Source organism: Triturus cristatus, chromosome 5_1, assembly GCF_964204655.1.
Source record: "Triturus cristatus chromosome 5_1, aTriCri1.1, whole genome shotgun sequence".
NCBI classification, from domain to species: Eukaryota; Metazoa; Chordata; class Amphibia; order Caudata; family Salamandridae; genus Triturus; species Triturus cristatus.
The window spans coordinates 231,985,624-232,006,238 of record NC_140587.1 but is presented as its reverse complement, the minus strand read 5'-3'; positions in this window follow the sequence as shown (position 1 = coordinate 232,006,238).

The following is a 20,615-nucleotide window of genomic DNA, read 5'->3' as shown; positions in this document are numbered from 1 at the left end:
ACATGCTTTTGTATTCTTCAAGCACCAATTGGAGTCCACATGCATACTTCCTGACAGTCTACAACAAACAAATGTGATATAGACAGCATCATTTCTGTCAAATTCTGTGTGTCAAAATAATTTGCTTTATGTAATGACATTCAGCAAGAGTACATTCACTGTAATTACCATCTGCTCAAGGGTGTTTACCTTCTTCTGCTCATAGAGATTGGGTGCCATGTAGCCTGCCCAAACTGCTTCCCTTCAATGTGGTTTATTTGAGAGCACATGCTCAAATCATTGGGTAAGCAGCAGTTTAATTACCATGCCCAGCTTATAAACCATCAAATACCTTTTTTACTTTCATTAGTTTCAATATTAAAGGTCTTATTTACAAGCCCATTGTGCCACTTTTTTGTTGGCACTGGCAGCAGTGTGCCGCCCCATATTTACAAGGCCACGTAAAGCCACCCTGTGTAACTTTTCATGGCCTTGTAAAATATTTCCCACCTTTCACGCATTACTCTGCGTGAACGGCACTTTCCGTAAGTGTTGCTCTGGGTGTTCCCACACAACATCCATGGAGCCTAATGCATTTCCAGATTTACAAGATTTTGTAAACCTGGAAGTGCTTCATAGCCCTACAGGGAGGCGTATGGGAGGCGCAACGAGGAAAAATACCTTTATTTCTCCTTGTTTTTCCTTTATATATGCGTGCTGAATTCTGTTGCACGCATTGAAAGAGGAAAACACATCTTGTGATAGTTTTATTGCAGGAAGGTGTCCCTTCCTGCACAAAAAAACTCACCCCTACAATGCAGACACCCATGGTAACCCATTATGCACTAGCAAAGGGAAAAAAGGCAGGAATGTGTACATATGGTGCATTCCTGCCCTTTTCTTTTGACGCAAGGATCCGCAGCAGGAAGGCTTGCTGCTCTTCCATGCGTCACAAAATTGTAAATGAGGCCAAAAAGTTCATGCAGCTTGTGACAAGCACTTTGATTTAAAAAATGCAAGAATAAAAAGTTGAAAGACAAAGAGCTGTAGTGAGTGTACTGTCATCCATCAGGTGAGCTACTCCCAGCTGGGAGATGGGGACGGAGGAAGAGGAGAGAGGCTGAAGTGGTATGAAGTAGGAGCTCTTTTCTTTCTCAGCCAGCCAGACTGGGCTGGCAGCTCAGGCAGTTACTAAGAAGAAATACTGGAGAGCACAGACATAGTAAAAAATTATGAAAATAAATATATAAACTGTGTCATCAAGGCGTTTGTACTTTTTGTGCACTGCACTCCTAGAAATATTACTTTTCCAAAACAGCAAAGAAGAGTTTGTGCATGGGATGATATCTCTAGAATGCTTTTGTTGTTGGACCTCCCCAAACATATGTCAGTTTATTTAAATGTAAAATATATTAAATACAATTGCTTTAGATTTTTGTATATTTATAAGAACTTATTTTATATGTTCCTAATTTATTATACAGATTTATTTGCGAAGATATTTAATTAAATTTTTTAGATGAATAGTAGTTCACAAAATAGTTTTCATTTTTTAATGATCTAAGCTATATAAATGAAATATTAAAAAAAACAAAAACTTGTTTTTATTTGTTTTCTCATCATAACATTGGGCAATGATTACATAAGTATAGGTACTCAGATGTCAACATCTCTGCAATCCCCGTTAATCAATTGTCCAGTGAAGTATATGTATTCAGCGTCCACATTTGTTCCCCTTTGCCACGCACATTTTTAACAAGCATCAATCCAATATGGGTTCATCAATGACCAATACCCAAAGTGTGTCTGTGACATTTGACTTAAGTAATATAACAGAAAATAAGCCCACCCATTCCCACCTCCCTCCTAGCCCTCCCACTTCCCCCGGTGTATCCTAGTATGCTGCAGTTCCTAAGTTACAGAGCAATAATTCACTCAGCATTAGATAACATGAGTGTGTTGCTACTGTGCATGCTAGCCTTCAATCGCTCCATTACAGTGGATAATTAATGTTGTTTCAGGGGGTTTCTTAATGCCCTTGGGGTTCTGTGCAACCCGCCTGCGTGTTGAAGTCGAGCTGATATCTGAGACTGCCTCTGGCACTTGCAGCGCAACTACTAAGGCCTCCCATGCCCTTGCGGTCTCCAGTGACTTATCATTATTAGTCCTCTTAGCATGCTTAAGCCGGACTGTGCTTTCGCTCTTTGCCCATTTTATTTGTTCCGCTTTCCACCTCTGAAAGTTGGGCCCTCGTGTGGCTTTCCGGTGCGCTGTGATATCTCTTTTGGCTAGCAACAGTCCTAAATCTAAGAACTTGCTTGTTACCTTCGTTTTAGGCGGTTGCGAGAACCAGTGAAGTCAGCAGGTACCCATGTCAGGCTCTACTGGTCGCTCCGTAATCTCACAGAGCAGGTCAACCACCTCCTCCCAGTACATTCCCAGTTGTGGACATCCCCACATCATGTGGCCAAACTCCGCCCCCTCTCGAGCACAATGCGGACACTTGGCAGGGTCCATATTAAAATACTTATTAATCCTAGCAGGAGTAATGTATGCCCTGTGTAGTAGAAAGAAATTAATCAGTTGGAATCTGGCATTCCTGCTACTCTTCCACGCTCCCCTAACTATCTGGGCCCATGTATTCTCAGGAATCTCCTTGCCTAGATCCGCCTCCCATTTCTGTTGTAGGTCCCTCATCGGTTCGATCCCCTCACCTATCATGCGCCTGTATAAACAAGTAATCGCTTTGAAGGTCCCCGCTGCCATCACTACATACTGGCACGCCACTGCCGTCCTTGGTTCCGATAGCCCCTCCCTCCAGTGTCGCTGTAGTGCAGAAACTAGGGCCGAGTGTAGCAAGACGTCCCCAGGAGGAAGGCCATATCTTTCCTGCAAAGCCTGATAGGGCAACAGGGCGCCATCTTCATACAGATCCCCCAGTACTTGTATCCCTAGTGACTCCCATTCAGTCAGCGCAGTCCAGTCCCCCCATGTGGGAAGGCGGTGATAAATGAAATATTTTGAATGTACACGTTATATATATTTTTTTATTCTAACGTCATTTAAAATACTGAGGGGCAGATTTACAATGCGGCGCACCAAGGCGCAAGGATAGACAGATGTGTGATGCATCTGTTGGCGTAAGGGTGACGCAGTGCTGGAGTTGTGTGACAAGCGTGATACAACTCCAGCACTGCTCAGGGGTGCCCTATACCTAATATGCTGCATCACTCCTCATGCCTGCTTCAAGCAGGCGTAAGGATTTGATGCAGCAGGGACGTAAAAGTGACTCTGTGAAGTCTTGTAGATTTCACTGCGTCACTTTAATGGGGCTTCCTTGCGATGGAACGGCCACCCTGCATGCTGTAGCGCAGGGCTTTACAACATGATGCATCTCACTAGATGCGTCACGTTGTAAATATGTTGCATAGTGCCGCATTGTTTACTCCACCGCTGCGTCACAAAAGTGATGCAACGGCGGTGTAAAAGTGTTGCAAGGGGCTTGTAAATCTGGCCATAGTTTAAGAAATAACATTTAATTATGAAAAATACATTTAAAAACTATTGCACCTTTTTAATTGTACAATTAATGTTTGTAAATGTATGTATCTTTCAATTACATCAGCGATATGTTTTACACTATAATTTGTTTTTTTATATTTTTCCAATTTCTAATGTTGAATTTGGAATTCAATATTAGTGTGATCTATATATTTATATTAGATTAGTTTAACTGTAGATAGTTTTGTATGATAATAGTTTGCAATTGCAATTTTTGTTATTTTAATTCTTAGGGCCCGATTACGATGCAGTTAGGAAGGCCGCCTAACGGCATTTGTCTTCCAGACCAAGGGCCAGATTACGATGCGGTTAGGAACATAGGCTCCATTAGACGTCAATGGGAGTCCAACCCAGTCGTATCTGGAACCATTCGGATGCATCATACTCGGTCGGTCGGACTCTCCCGATCTGAGTTGGTTGGAAACCATTTCCAAACCAATTTGATCAGGAAGATTTCCTAACCGCATTGTAATCGGGCCCTAAGTGTTGGGTTCACTATATTTTGGTCAGGTCGACATTACAATAGCCTGGTTTTGAGCTAAGAGTCACCTCCAGAACAAAATATAATGTGTGGACAAACTTTAAAACTTGTCATACATTAGATGTGTGCTGTACAGTGCTGCACATTTTCAATGTTTTAACAAATAAGGGAAATGAAAAGATGTCTCCAAATGAACTCCTGCTTCAAGTTGGCATCATTTTGTGGCACAAAACCCTATCTACCATTGTTATTGCCGAATTTATGGCATTTTGGCATAGGCCAGCATAGCAAGGCAGCTTGCTCCACTGCCCTACACCAAAGTTAAAGGACAGGAATGCACCGTATTTTGACAATTCAGTGATTTCCTGTCCTTTCTGCCTGTGCTGGTGCTGTTTCGGCAGCCTAGAGTCAACGTAGGCACACTTGCTTGCTAGGATTGTTTTTGTGCAGGAAGGGGCACCATTAAACCCAAAAACAATCCTAAGAGCCATTTTCCTCTCTCCATGTGTGCTGTGTATTGCAGTACACATGGAAAGAGGAAAGAGGTGTACAGTTTTAGAATTTCACCAGGTTTACATGCTTTTGTTAATCTGGGGCAGCATCAAGTTCCATGGGTTTTGTATGGGAAAACATACTGCAATGCCCCTGGAACCCCTTCTGGGTGTAGAGTAATGTAACGCAGCAATTTGCAGTAAGTTGCCTTACTCATGAGTTATGAGGCTACTCAAAGCCAAGCAGGATGGCCTGCGTCGCTTCATAAACCTTTATGGGAGTGCTATGGCACGCATGTACCACTTTATGTGGTGCAAATGTGATGCACGGCTCTCATAAATAAGCCCCTTAGTATGTAGGCCATTGCTTCAAATTCATATGTTGAAGCATGGGAATGTTACAAGAAAACAATGGTTCTGTCGGGTATGAGTAAAACAATTGCTTTGTTATGCAAGTGAATCAAGAAAAAGGTACGGACTCAATCCAGAGTTGACCACACAATCTAAAAGTACAAATCACGGTGACGCTAGATTTGGAGGGTGTAATGTCATTCTTTATATATAAATTTCATCATTTATATGAAAACACCCATATCACTTGTAACGCAAGGTTACCAACGTAATAAACTGTAAAGTGAGTCAGTGAGTCAGTGACAAGGTGACAAAAGTGACAGAATTGTGCATAGTATATACAGTGATCAAATACAGAAAAAACTTTTTATGTACACAATATACATGAGGAGGGCCAGTATCAAGGAAAATCACAATGACACCGTTTCACGAATAAATCAAAACATATATGGAAAACAGGTCTTGAACTGGTCCTAGCAGTTATCGTCGACGTTTCAACCCAGTGTAAGCGACATTAAATCGTCATGCAGGGTCTTCATCAGGACATTAAAATAAACGATGGCAACCTGCAAGAGCAAGTAAAGTACGTATCAATAATGTAATGTGCGATTATTTTAATGTGTGGTCCCGAATAAAATGGCCATAACTCACCTAGCCAGTGGTCTAGGATGGCCTGGCAATCAACTGTTCGCGTGTAGAAAGACAGAGCGCCTCATCAAATGTGGTCTCTGTAAGTCAAAGTGGAGCGTGTGATGCCGTCATTAATCAAAAATGAGAATGCGCCTCTATGATGTTAAAGTGAAGAGCATGGGAATGGTCATGTTTATTGGCCAGGGCACCCACCTTGATGCAAAGTAAAGCAAAGTGGCATTAAGTGCTATTTGCATTAATTAAGTTTGCAGTGGAAAGGGAATAGTTTAACACTTTGCACCAGTTTGTGCCACTTTTTGTGAAATTTCTTTAAAAATGAAATTTCGACCCACAGATCACATTAGAAGTGCAATTTAGAATGTGTTTAAACTGCTGTAGAAATGTTTTCACATAGAAAATGACACGCAAACAAATGTGGGCGGCAAGATGGCGGCCGCAGCAGACTCTTGGTGAAGAGCTCCGTTCCGGCCCAGGCTAGGATCCTGAAAATAATGGCTGAGTGGCTGTCTTCGGGCTTGACTGCCGCTGCCCATGTGGTGACCTGAGCCCCCTGGGCACTGGTGTTTTGCTCCGACTCTGGAAGACCCCCAAAAAACAAGCCGTATTGTGTACGCCGAGAGCGGGCACCAGGCCTTGCCTGAGGTAACGGAGTCCTGGGAACGCCAAGGGAAACACTGCGCTCTGATCGAAGAAGCAAGCAGTACGGATGAGTGCCCCTACCTGGGGAAGAACCCTCGACTCACCTACAATTTGGCATTGGTGACAGACCTGGACTAAGTCTGCAAATTCATTGAACAAAGGCCAAATGAAACAGCGCTCTGAGTGAGGGTGCATCTGAGCCAAGGTGCTGGCCCCGTGAGCGGTGAGGAGAGCACGGTCGACCTCCATGGGTGCGGGAAGAGATTTGCTGGGCTGCTGGGGAGAAGTCACTGAGGCACTAACGGGGCTGTCACAGGGCTTGGGCCCTACAAGGTGATCCTGAGACGAAGTAGAAGTGCCAAGCGCTGGGCTGTGGAGACTTCTATGCCAGCAGTCAAGAGGAGGCCCCCAGTCAGGAGAAAAGGCTGCCTGAGATTGTGAGTGTTGAGGGGTTTTCAGAAGGAAATTAGGCCATAACCTGCCATTGTGATGGGGGTGAGGAGAAATACCCTGTGATGGGCGGGGCCACTTGGAGACTGTTTACTGGCCCGCTGGGTAACACGCCGGTGAAGATCAGGAAAGATCCGGAGCCCACTAGTGGATCCCTTTGGGAGCCTGTAATAGGACCATGAGGGGAGCAGGAGCGGTCGGGCTCAGCACGAAGATACATGGGGCCTTCATGACTAGAGACCCGGGAGGTTGATGAAATGGAGGGGCAAGACCACAGAGATGTCTGAAAGGGAGTTCGCTGCAGAGAGGGCTCCTGGCCTGTGTGCATGCTCACCCTGCTGACCATAAAGAGACAGGAGTAGTCTGAGGAGCTGGCTGGAATAAATGGAACTCCAAGTGAAGTGACACCTGGGGCCCTAGGATGCCAGGAGATGTGCGGAATGCCATGGGTGGATCAAGTTAAACACTACCCATTATGAGCTGTGGTAACGGACAGTTGCAGCTGGTGGCCTACAATGGTGCACGCCCTATAGGGAAACTGCAGAGCATGTGACACCACAAGATACATAAAATATTGGGCCCTCTGTGCCGCTGGTGAGGGTTTGTTGGTGGTTGGTGCCTATATCAGTGCAGGGTGGGGACATTTGTGGAGGAAGAGCCTGCTCGGCACTGCCAAATCAGTGGAAACACCCCAAGTAGTTAGACAACTGTGAGCTACATGAGACACTTCCCCGACTACAACTGGAAGATGACCCGAGCACAACTGACATAAAGGGGGTGGGACTGAACTGCAGAGGCCTTCCCCGGGAGCAGGAGGATCCTGTTGAGGCACTGAGTGACGAGAACAATCAAATCAAATCAGGTGTTTGTTAAGTGTGACTACTCACCCATAAGGGTCTCAAGGCGCTGGCGGGTGTGGGGGGGGGTTCGCAGGTCCATCAAGGAGGGTCTCTGTCGAAGAGCCAGGTTTTGAGGTTTCTTGCGTAGATGGGGAGCGATGTTATCTGTCTGAGGTGGAGCGGAAGGTCGTTCCAGGCTCTGGTCGCGTGGAAGGAGAAGGAGTGGCCTCCCGATCTGGTCTTTCTGGTGCGGGGGACCACGGCGTAGGAGAGCTGGGCTGATAGTAGGGTCCTTTGGGGTGCGTGGAATTTGAGTCGGCTATTCAGGAATGCTGGTCCGGTGTCGTGGAAGGCCTAGTGAGCGTGGGTTAGAATCTTGAAGGTGACTCTAGCTTCGATGGGGAGCCAGTGGAGTGTGCGCAGGTGCTGGGAGATGTGGCAGCGTCTTGACAGGTTGAGGACCAGTCTTTCGGGGGCGTTTTGGATGTTTTATAGCTTGAAGGTGAGGTTTTGGATTTTTCTGGCATAGAGTGCGTTGCCGTAGTCGAGCCTGCTGGTGACCAGGGCGTGAGTGACGGTCTTTCTGTGTTTGAGGGGGATCCATTTGAAGGTCTTACTTAGGAGGCGGAGGGTGTGGAAGCAGGAGGACGAGATGGAGTTGATCTGGTGGTCCATTTTGAACTCTGAGTCCAGGATGATTCCCAGGTTGCGTGCGTGGTCCGAGGGGGTGGACGGGCTTTCATGGGCGGGGGGCCACCAGGTGTCATTCCAGGCATCGGCGTTTGGGCCTATGATGAGTACTTCCGTTTTGTTGGTGTTTAGTTGCAGGCAGCTGTTTTTTATCCATTTGGCAACGGCTTCCATGCCTTCTCGAAAGTTGTGTCTGGCGATGTTGGGTTTGTTGGATAGGGAGAGGATGAGTTGGGTGTCGTCTGCGTATGACACAATGTTGAGTCCGTAGATTCTGACGATGGGGACGAGCGGAGCCATGTAGACATTGAAGAGCATAGGGCTGAGGTAGGACACCTGGGGGACTCCGCCAGTGGTAGGTGTAGGGTCTGAGAGGGAGGGAGGAGTCTGACCCGCTGCGTTCTGCCGTAGAGGAAGGAGCGGATCCAGTCGAGGGCCTTGTCTTGGATCCCTGCTTCATGGAGTTTGCATATTTGGGTGGGGTTAGAGACTGTGTCGAACGCCGCTGAGAGGTCAAGGAGGATGAGGGCTGCTGTTTCTCTTTTGTCCAGTAAGGTACGGATGTCGTCTGTTACGACAAGGAGGGCGGTTTCTGTACTGTGTTTTTTTCTGAAGCCGGATTGGGAGGAGTCGAGGATGTTGTGCTCTTTGATGAATGTGGCGAGTTGGCTGTTAATGGCTTTCACGATGACTTTTGCTGGGAACGGGAGCAGGGAGATGGGTCTGTCGTTTTTGAGGTCATTGGGGTCCGCCGAGGGTTTCTTCAGGAGGAGGTTGATCTCAGCGTGTTTCCAGTCGTCTGGGAACGAGGCGGTTGCCAGGGAGCGGTTGATGGTGTGGCAGAGCATGGGTGCGATGGTGTCGGCGGCTCTGTTGAAAATGTGGTGGGGGCAGGGGTCTGTGGGGGCCCCGGAGTGGATTGACTACATCGTCTTCGCAGAGGTCTTGTGAGGGAGGGATGTCGGTGGACTCGCTGGTGGGTTGGGTGAACTCCTTGATGATGTTGAAGAGTTCTTTGCTGTTGTGTGCATGAGTGGAGATTCTGTCTTCAATCGCTTTTTTCCTCGTTTTTCTGATGAGTTGGTCGTGGGCGTTGGTGGCGGCTCTGAAGTTGTTGTGGGCTTCTGTGGATTTTGGTGCTCCTCCAGGCCTTTTGGAGGCGGCGGCAAGTGGGTCTGGACTCTTGAAGGCCCATGTTGAACCATCTAGCTTTCTTGGTGTGGGTGTTGTTGTTTTTCTTGAGGGGGGCTATGGTGTTGGCACTTTCGGAGATCCATCTGTGCATTGTTCGGACTGCGGTGTTGGCGTCATCGTTTTACGCGATGGTTGGGGTGGAGTTGCTGAGTGATGAGGTTAGCTGGTCGTCGGTGATTCTGGTCCAGTTTCTTCGTGGTAGCAGGTGCTGGTGTCTGTGGATGGTGGGTGTTCTGAAGATGAAGTGGACGCATCGATGGTCAGTTCATGGGAGTTTGGTGGTGTGACTGAAGGTAATGGAGTTTCCTGTTGTGAAGAGGGGGTCAAGGGTGTGTCCTGCTGAGTGCATGGGTTCAGTCACGATCTGGCAGAGTCCAATGTTGTGGAGGTTGTCCAGGAGGGATGTTGTGCTGGGGTCCAGTTGGTTTTCAAGGTGGTAGTTGAGGTTTCCCAGTAGGGTGTAGTTAGTGGACATGATAGCATGCGGGGACATGATGTCCGTGATGAAGTTGGGGAAAAGTCCGCGGGGTCGGTAGATGGGGGTTCCTCGGAGGGTGGAGGTAGGGCTGGCCAGTATCTTGAAGTGAAGGTGTTCCATCAGGTCTGTGGGCTCGTTGGAGAGTATGCTAAGGCGGAGGGTGGAGTTGTGGATGATGGCGATTCCTCCTCCCGGGCGGGGGGGGCGGTCCTTCCTGGTGATCTTCAATCCTTGGGGAATGGCAATGGCGATGTCCGGTCCCGAGGTGGTGTTGGTCCAGGTTTCGGTAAAGAATGCTACGCCCGGGGTAGTGCTGTCGAGGAGGTCCCAGATTTCAGTGGCGTGCTTGTGGAGGGATCAGACATTGAGGAGGATGCATCGCAGGGTCTTCGGTGCAGTTGTGTTGTTGCGGGCGGATTGCGCTGGGTCAGTGGTTTTGGCGGTGCTGCAGGTGTGCCGGCAGCGGTGACAGCTGAAGGGTCCATGGGTGTCGGCTGGTGATGCAAGCTTGCAGTTGTTGTTGCGGCCTGGGTTGAGATCCAGGGTTCCTGGCACTGGTCGCAGTCGGGTCGAGGACGGGCGCAGATGAGCTTGCCTTTGGTGCCCCGCGGCCACGCAGTGGCCGCCATTAAGTAGGGGTCAGGGAGGGCTGGACAGTTGGGAGGCGGGAGCGGGGAGGGGAGCTGGATTGGGCCGGTCGCACTGGATGTGCTGGGGGAAGGGCCGTGGGGGCAGCAGCGGTGGGGAAAAATGGGCTGAAAAAGGCAAAAAGAGAGTGAAAAGTGCAAATAAGGCAGCAAAAGTTCAAGAAAGAGTGGAGGAAAGACACAGAGAACACAGGAGAGTGAAAGGGAGAGATTGAGATGAGGGTAAAAAACTAGAGAAAAACGGAGGAAAGACACAGAAGGAGAGTGAAGGGAGGAGCTTGAAATGAAGGGGAACCCAACAGAAAAAGTGCAAGAAAGAGTGGAGGAAAGACACAGAGGACACAGGAGAGTGAATGGGGGAGATTGAGATGAGGGTAAAAAACAAGTGAAAAACGGAGGAAGTACACAGGAGAGTGAAGGGGGAGCTTGAAATGAGGGGAAAACGACAGAAAATGGAGGAAAGACCCAGAAGGAGAGTGAAGGGGGGAGATAGAAGTGAGGGAAAAAACGAGTAAAAAAGGAGAGAAAAAGCGGAGCAAGAGAATGGAGACAGAGGTCCACTGGACCACCAGGGAAAAGGCGCAGGTGAAACCTGCGGATGGAGGAGGGCCAAAGACACCAACACTCGAGAGTGCAGGGGCTTGGGGGAAGGCCTCACTTAATGGTGAAGCTGCAATGGAGGGAGGGAGAGCAATTTCACTGACAATGGTACATTAGACACTGTGGGACGTGTCATGGTCTGCAACTTAGTGATCAAGATGGGTAAGCCCAGACCCAAACATGGGAGTGGACCACCTGCAACAGGAGAGCCTTCCCAGGGTAATGTAGTTAGTGAAGCGGAAGAGACGGATGAACACGGACAGTCCATACATACTGACCTAGATAACATATTGGGTGACATTGCGGACACAAAAGTCACCCTCCAGCAAGATATGGGGACAGTCTCAGGGGACTGGGATGATTGTAGGTAGAGCATCATAAGCTTGCTGATGAAGGAAGTGGATTTGCTCTGGAAAAGAGACAACCAGAACAAAAAATGGCATCCCACAAACTGGACGACTTAACCACTAGGGTGGCAACTCTAGAAAGGCGGGCCAAGGACGCTGAAGGGAGCAATCGGCATAACAATATCAAGGAGGTGGGGATCCTGGAAGGCACAGAAGTGACAGATTTGGTGACTTTCTTAGTGGATTGGCTCCAGAGGACAGTAACTCCAGGATCACCCTCTAAATTCTTTGCATTGGAAAGGATGCATAGGGTCCCGACACAGCCTCTGGCACTCGGGTGATCCCCCATGGCTGGTAGTGGCAATACTGCTACATTATAGAGACTGAGAAGCCATAATCCAACACTCACGTAAACATGGCCTGTATGTGATAGACAACAGCAAGGTTTCAATGATCCCAATTTTACGGCCAAGGTGCAAACACAACCTGCATCATTCCTGAAAGTGAAAAAAGCACTGCGAGTGGAAAGTATACATAATACCATGCAGTTCCCGGCCTGACTTCAAGTACAGCTGGATGTGAAGGCATACTTTGATGAATGTCCTGCTGAAGTGTGGACCTGGTTGGAAAGCAACAAGATGGGCTCACAGCCCCCAAGTCCGCAAAACATCGCAACCGTAAAGCCTAAACTGAACTCTACCAGGCAGATCACCTTACAAAAACCTACCTCATCTCAGACAGCACTATAACGACAAGTGGCCCAAAAAGTAGTGGCTGATGTACTGTCAATGCCTCCGGAGGGTGGTAGAGCTGCGGAGTCCTCAGAACAAGGGACTGGTCAATCGGACTCGGGGGCATGGGAGCGGAGTGAAGGAATTCTCCCGTTAGTGACCCCTGGCTCCTTGGACGAACTGATATGAACTGGATCCATAGAGCCGGTAGAACCAGAAGCAGGTACTAGAAGGGAGCGGCATGATGATCTGGAGAGAAGTACTCAAATTCCGTGTATGTGATGTGGGTTCAGTATCAGAGTGTCGTGGTCGTGCATCCAGCAGACACAGGACTGCTGCTGTCCTAAACTGAAACCTAGGTGAGGACAGGAGATAAATGGGCTTAGCTTAAGCCACACCCCCTAGGTAGATCGGCATTACCCCGATGTGGTTTGGCATCATCTACCTTTTTTGCTTTTTGATTTTTTTACAGGTTTGGGCGGCCAGCAGGTGTGAAGCTGCTCTAGGGATGGGGAGTTGTTGGTTTACAGGGATTAGTTTATGTCCAGTGGTCCTTGTGCAATGAAAGCCTAGAAAGGAGTGAGGAGGAGGAAGGGGGATGGAGAATGAGGCGAGTCTAAATTATGCCTGAGTTGAATATAAAATGTTCTCATCAAGAAATTAAACTCCTATCCTGGAATGTGAGAGGGATGGGATCACCCATCAAGCATCAATAGATACACAGCTACCTCACTAGGAGGGGTTCACCCATAGCCATGTTACAGGAGGCTCACTTGACCCTAGAGGAGGGAATCAGGTTATGGCGTAGGTGGCGTTGTCAATTAGATGCCACCATATATTGCATATCCTCCAGGGGTGCATTGATATGGACTAGAGCTGAAATATAATTTTAATTGCTCCACATACATATAGGCAAAGAGGGCAGATTTGCACATGTACAGAGCATGCTGCTCGGAAAGGAAATCACTTTGGGGAAACAATGACTAACTTAACTTCTTGGAGAGGTTGTCTACATCTCTATCTTCCCTGAGCACGGCTGATGTGTTTCTAGGGTGGGACTTTAACCACGTGATGGATATTGCACTGGATAGATCTACCCCTACACTGCACACCAAGTTGGTTTCCAAGTTGGCTTAGGGGTTTGGAGAATGGCTGAATCAGTGGGAACCCTTTGATGTTTGGAGGGTGCAACATGGACTGCAGCAGGATTACTCTTATTACTCGCATCTGTATAACCTCCATACCAGACTAGATCTGCTTGTCTATTCTAGCCGATTAATTACAGCTGTAACACACTCTGAATATTAGGGACGCACTTTTTCTGATCACAACCTGCTGATCCTTAGTTTACGCCCTATCGCAGAACCATCAGTAACCCCCACATGGTGGCTTAACCCTACCCTCTTGACCGTGGAACATTTTATACACTTGATAGATGCGATGGTCACTGAATACTTCCTGCACAACAATGGTTCGACAGATTCTAGAGCTTCAGTGTGGGAGGCATTTAATATTGTTGTCAGGGGGGATTGCTTGGGTCAGACAGTGGGTCTGAAATGAACTTACCAGGTTGCATTACATGATCAGAGTGGCTGCAGAGCTTTGACCTACGTGAATACCACACCAGGGAACATGAAGAGGGAGATAGAGCCGGTAGACTACTGCCATGGCCAGTGCAACCCGACTCCAGAGGGACACCCATTACTAACATCACAACTACAGAGGGGGTGGGATTATACTCCCCTACCACAATAAATATAGCTTTTAGTACATATTATGAGATGCTCTATGAGGCCACAGACCCACAATTTGATGAGGACATATGATAGTTTCTGATGCCCTTGATGCTGGGGACGCCAGATCCCCACCTAAGGATTATGTTGGAAGGCTCGGTGATGACCCACAAAGTACAAGGGGCCATCCGAGAGATGGGCACTGGGAAAACACCTGAAACAGATGGCCTGCCGGTGGAATTTTATTCAGCACTGGCTCAAATTCATACTCCCAAATTGAAAACATTATATGCGGAAGCCCTGGAAACAGGTGCGCTGTTGGCCTTGACTAGAGGTGCTTTGGTGATACCCCTACCAAAATCAAAGCAAATAGGAGCACTTTCCATGTTGAACGGCAATTTCAAAATCCTGAGCAAGGTCTTAGTGTCACAACTTCTACCTCACATGACATACATGTTCCATCCAGACCAGAATGGGTTCATCCCGATGAGGGCCACATCTGCCAACATCCATAGACTCTTTTATATTATGCACCACCCAGAAAGGAGTAATAATCCATAAGCTCTTATAATGTCGGTAGATCTGGAAAAAGCCTTTGATTCAGTTTGATGGGGCATTCTGTGAGCTACATTGGCTAGAATGGGATTGGTAGACATGTGGATAACGTGGGTTACATTACTGTATTCCCGCCCCACGGCTCGGCTGAAAACAGGGGAGGGTGAGATCACAATTGTATAACATACACGAGCAGGACTGTTTGGACAAAAAGGACAAGAGAGAGAGACCACATTTTCTCTCTCTATGCAGATGATTTACTATTATATCTAGGGGATGGGAGTCAGGGAGTGGAACAAACGCTGACCCTTCTGGAGACTTTCTCAACCTTGGCAGGTTTAAGACTAAATAAAACAAAGACCCATATATTCCCACTAATAGGGGAGACACAGTGCCCAGCTGGCCTGTCTGCAGATCTAACTTGGGCCCCCCATTCTTTAAAATATCTTGGAATACAGGTACTTCATGGAGTAGGTGATCAGCAGGAAGGAAATTTGAACCCAGTTTTGCGGTCCCTTAGGACATGTGTCCCCTTTTAGCATTCACTCCCCATGATGGCTCAAATTGCACTGGCAAAGATGATTATGCTCCCTAGATTATTATATAATTTTGTTAATCTTCCAGTGGTGATCCCTCCCTCATGGTTCACTGAGCTTAATAGATGACTACGAGAACTAATCTGAGATGGGGAAGACACAGAGTTTAGCTGGCCGTGTTACAGAGGAACCTAGAAGAAGGAGGTTTGGGGACACCAGAGCTCAAGCTATATTATTTGGTTGCCCAATTGCAATGACTGGCCCAATGCTTGGAGGGTCAGAACCTGGAACTCCTAAATACTGCAAATTCAGTTATTAATCAAAAGCCCCCACTAGCTAAGCTCCTACATCCCTCAGTGACCATCCAAAATCCAGGGGTGCTCTTACAAGTGGCACTGCATAGCTGGAAGAGATGCTGTCGACAAGCAATGGAAATCCCACCATATACACCGTGTCTGCCCCTCATAGGGCTCCCAAGTGGGAAGCCACCTACATTATTTTCAATCACACCAATATCTAGCTGGATAGAAGCTGGGGTAATGTCGGTGGGAGACTGTTCTTGATTACACTAGAGGACTTCCTGGTTCAATATGACTTGCCTGGTGGACAATTCCTCTCTTACCATGCTGTAGTTAAACAGTTCAAAGATCTCTGGGGAAGTGCTTGGCTGGAACCACAGATGCATGAGAGGCTACAAGTGTTAGTCACACTGGGATCAGCCAGGCACTTAGTAAAATGTCATGACAGAGCACTGATCGGTATGGTGAGAACACCCCTAGAGCGGTTAAGGGAGACATGAAACGTAGCGGTGGGGAGGGACTTGTGAGACACAGAATGGTCCCAAATAATTAGAAACCCAAAACAGATATCTAGGCATGCTGCATTAAAACTCATTCAATTTACCTATGTGCACATGATCTACCTCGTGCCCCACAGACTACATGTAATGCACGGGCGAGGTTCAGGGTGGCCCCAGATGCGGACAACAAGATGTGTGGTTCATACACATGACATGGGGGTGTGAGATTCTACAAGGATACTGGGGCACAGCGCTGGATCCCATCAATCTAACATTGGTCCGTACACTCCCAAGCTCTGTGGAGGTATGCCTCCTGGGATTATTCCCCAGACCAAAAACTAAGAAGGTTGGCTCCCGCTTTGCAGATCTAGCTCTGGTTCTGGCACGCAGACGAGTGCTATGAGCTGGAGAGCTGGAAAGCACCGAAGTGTCCCTAAATACTGTTATGGGAAAAGGCAATAGACACCTGGGCCAGAAGAGAGGAGAGAGCCAAAAAGCAGGAGGAAGCCAGGGGATTCTGTATACAGCCCATAGCCGATTTTGGACAGAAATACTGAGAGCCTGGGTCAGCAGGAAACACAAACATAGAAATGAGCAAAGAGACACAGATGTGAGTACAGATAATAATATTGAAACCTCTGTTGGATCATAAGCAGGAAAGTACGAGAATATATGGCAAGTGAGAGATTTCCCCATTGGCAAACCCACGCCCCCCCACCCCTTACAGCAGTAAATGGAGTAAAAGAACTGTAGAAGGCTAACTTTTAAAATAATTAGAACACTGAACTCTGGAGGCACCACTGGATATTATTAAGTTATATGGTTTCCTGGAAAATGGGACAGTTTGGTTATTTATATAAAACAAGATACGGTTATTAGGTGCAGAGATATCTGAGACTCCTCAGTGTATTTAATGCTACGCTAGGACATGGACAACTATTTGAAAGGAATATGGTACCAATAACCTGTTTTGAAAAAGAGATTGAAGACAGAATTGTGAGCACACACAGAGCTTCTAAAGATGTGTTGCTGTAATTAATGCTATAAATGCTGTATTTTGTAATATAATATATCTTAGTATTACCTGTATGTATGCAATTATGACAAACTAAAAACACTAATGAAGATATATCTATAGAAAAAATGTGCCTGTGTTCTAACGTGAATAATCATATTAAAATGCATTATTAATGTAGTAAATAATTCCTAGATTAATCATATGTAGTGAAAATATGTAATACCTAAATATGTGCTAAATAATATAAAAGACATTTTGTGAAGCAGGCTATCATTTTTAAATGTGCCTCTTGAGGTGGGCCTAAAAGCCTTTTCTTTCAATTCTTGCTCATAGCTTAATAGATGTTTATTTAGAACATTTGACTAGCACCTGCAACTTGCCTAAGAATGTGCTGACTCCAAATCCATGTTTCTTTAGCTTCCTCACACCATGTTAGGTAATTTTTCTAGCACAATGAGCTGCTCTGACAACTTTATTAAATAATGATTTAGATACAGATGAATGCTTTACAGAATAGTACTGGTAGTTTGCCTCATCATATCCAATTTGCTTTGTATTTATAATGAACATAGAGTGCATCTGTTAGCCTAGGTAAGAAGGTTCTCATGAGAACTTTCCTCTATGTAACAAAATCCTGAAACTATAGGGTATATTCCCAAGAACGTGTGATACCTACCGCAAGAGTAGCGTAACGCAACTTTCAATATCGCTGCCCATTGCGGGAAATAACCCAGTGACAACGTGAAATTCACAACAAGGCGGCACCATGCGATAGTCAGCAGATAACGCGCAAACTGTCCACATGAAAGTCAACGCCACGACACATAAATGCGATATGGGAACGCAAAAAAACATGCGATGAGGCCAACTGCGGTACAAAAAGTAGCGAAAACCAGCCATAGGCCTGCAAATCCCACACGTCTGGTGGAACAATGCACTATAAAAACCACAGAAAAAATACACCAAAAAATATACAAAGGGCGCAGCAACATGGATGCACACTGACACAGCGCAGGGGCCAACTTGAACCCCACAACCCCCACAGACCATCAGCAAGGAACAACGGGGTCGGGGAAGGCCAAAGAGAAGACGGAGAGGAAGACGGGGTGCAGACCGCAGGAAAACAAGACCAGTGTCACGGAGGCGACAGAACACTACCAGCAACTGACCCACTAGCAGACCACCTGGAATGCATTCAGAGTGCCGAGGAGGCCAATCCAGGAGGCCAATATGCGCCGGCATGACGCAACTACCTAAACCAGGCACAAACCCGCTGCCAACAGGAAGATAGCAACGGCGACAGGAGGTGGCAGTCCAGCACCACCTTAGGAGCTGAAGGAAACCCAGGCCACAGTCATCAGTGTGGAGACACTGCAAGGAGTAGGGAGTACGGACACAGCTTGAAAGGACCTGACACAACATCAACAGGAACTGGGGGGACAGGAGAGTGGGCACAACTGCATACATGCACAACGAGGTGTAGCACACTGTACACCCACAATCACCCAGGTCCATGGGCCCGATCCCCTTGGCAAACTGCAGCACACACACATAGCACGAACAGCAAACCCACATTGACAACAACGAGAAACAACGCGCATAGCCGACACTGCAGAACAGAGGACACAACTGGCTCCGCACATGCACAGAAACATGCCTACTACACCTGACGGACCCGGAAACTGTGAAATGGAAATGTACCCGTACGACATCACATCCATCATGTAGACTAAATGTACACTGCCCCGCAGAAGAATCCAGCACCCCCAAACAGTCACAATGTACATTGCCTAACAGTCTGCATGCAAACCTGCACAATGAGCCAACATACTTGTCAACGGAAAGTCAATACGCACCTCCCTGTCACATCGCAGAGGGGCACACAACACCTTCAGCAGAGTACAGAATACAACACATCAGTGATGCCAGAGAGGACCACCACACCGTCGACACCCACGCCTTAAAACAGCACTTGGATATTCCACGCAACCCCCCACCAGGACCTGGACAGCCAAGCTACTCAGAGGAGAACACCGAGCCTGCAACATACCACACAGCAGGAAGCACCCGCAAGCACAGCTGGCCCATGACACTTCACCCACCCACACATTGCACCCCAATGCCATGTTCCTGCATTCCAAAAGGAGGTGGGCCAACAGGTGTGGGTGGGGGCCGAACCCATGGAATGAGAACCAGGACACATACGTAGGTGTCTATCACCCTTCAGGGGCCACCAACACCCCAATAAGGAGACCCACACTGCCACAGAGACACATGCAGTTGCACATTCACAGTACAGAACCACGGGCAGGGGAGCTCAAATATCAGTCACACACCCATGTTGGCTCTGCGTACGATGGCCCTGGCCACTTCCCAAATGAATTGAGTGGGTGACGACAAAGCTACTTGTCCAAGCTGCAACCCGCTGCCTGCAGTGACACGTCTGCATCCGATGTACACAGCACAATTTAATTGCCCAGGGCCCTCATGCATACAACAAGACCACAGGGACACACGCAGATATCATGTTGAACTGGCTACGGGCACGTGCGCCCAGCCCCTTTATTGGCAGGGCCACATGTACAGTGACGCCTGTGCTGGATGTGTGTGGGGTGAGTGTAAGCCAGCACGCACGGAATGTCTGGTGCTGGAAACCACTTGAACATTAGACACCAGTGCAACGGAAACAGAAAACACATGCATAAAAGAGTCAACAGCTGAGCAACATGGAGGGAGCCGGAGAAAGTCAAGAGGACAGTCAACATGCAAACAGAAGTGTCCATGAGTTGCAGTGCACTGGGGATGGGACACCAGAGATGAGCGCGCCTATGTGAAGAAGAAGTCTTGGATTGTGTCCCTCCGACAGATACCTGATGCAGATGCAGTGGGGTGTGTCATACCTGCCTGCATCATCTTCCCCATCAACGTCTCAGGGCCCCCACACTGTTTGAGGTGACATACCTGCACAACCACTCCACAGCTCAAAACTCAATCAGTAACGGACAATGGCTTGCGGTGCACTGAGTCACTGGAGTGCTGAGCAGGGTATCAGGCTGATGATGGCATCCACGACAGGTCTGAGCAACTCCGTAAGTCTGTCAGGACCACCTTGTTGAATGTGGCAGATGGCTGTTGGAGGTGGTCCTTGCGGTGGTGGCGTGTGCCTCCTGCGGTGATGCCACATCCGGGCTGGTCAAGACTCGATTGGGTGTGTGAGCCCTGGTAGGATGCTGTTGGGCCCGGAGGCTGCGTACAGCACAGGGCCACAGAGAAATGGCATTGATGACCCCAAGGCCAACGCTTCAGGGGCCATCCAATATCTCAGAAAAAGGGGTCCCGGACCGGACAAGCACAGAGTTAGTGGCCCCAGATGCACTGCGGCCGGCACCGGCACCTAGCCATGGGACGGTGACTTGCAGTGCAGTCAGATGGACCATGTAACCTGAGCGGGTCACCTTCAATGTCCAAAGTGTATGCTGCAGAGGGTTTCAGAGGACAGTGGAAGGTGTCCTCCAGGGCATGACTCCGAAAGGTTTTATTTTATCAGAAAACAGCAAATGGAGGAGTGCAATGCGACAGCCTCGTTACCACCACCAATTCGGTATCAGCTACATGAGGATGAAAACTGCCCCCTAGTCCATAGGCTCACATGCAACCAAAGTTCGACTAGAGAGTGTCCATGATTGTCGGGGAACAGACTTAGTGGCACAGGTGCTGAGAGGGGATGCAGTCTGCGATGATGCCGGTACACTGATATAAACGTCACCATTGCTAAATGAAGACTCTGTGACCTACTGGACCGCAGTGTAGGCCGGAGGCAGCGGTCAGCAGTGGGCACCAGCCAC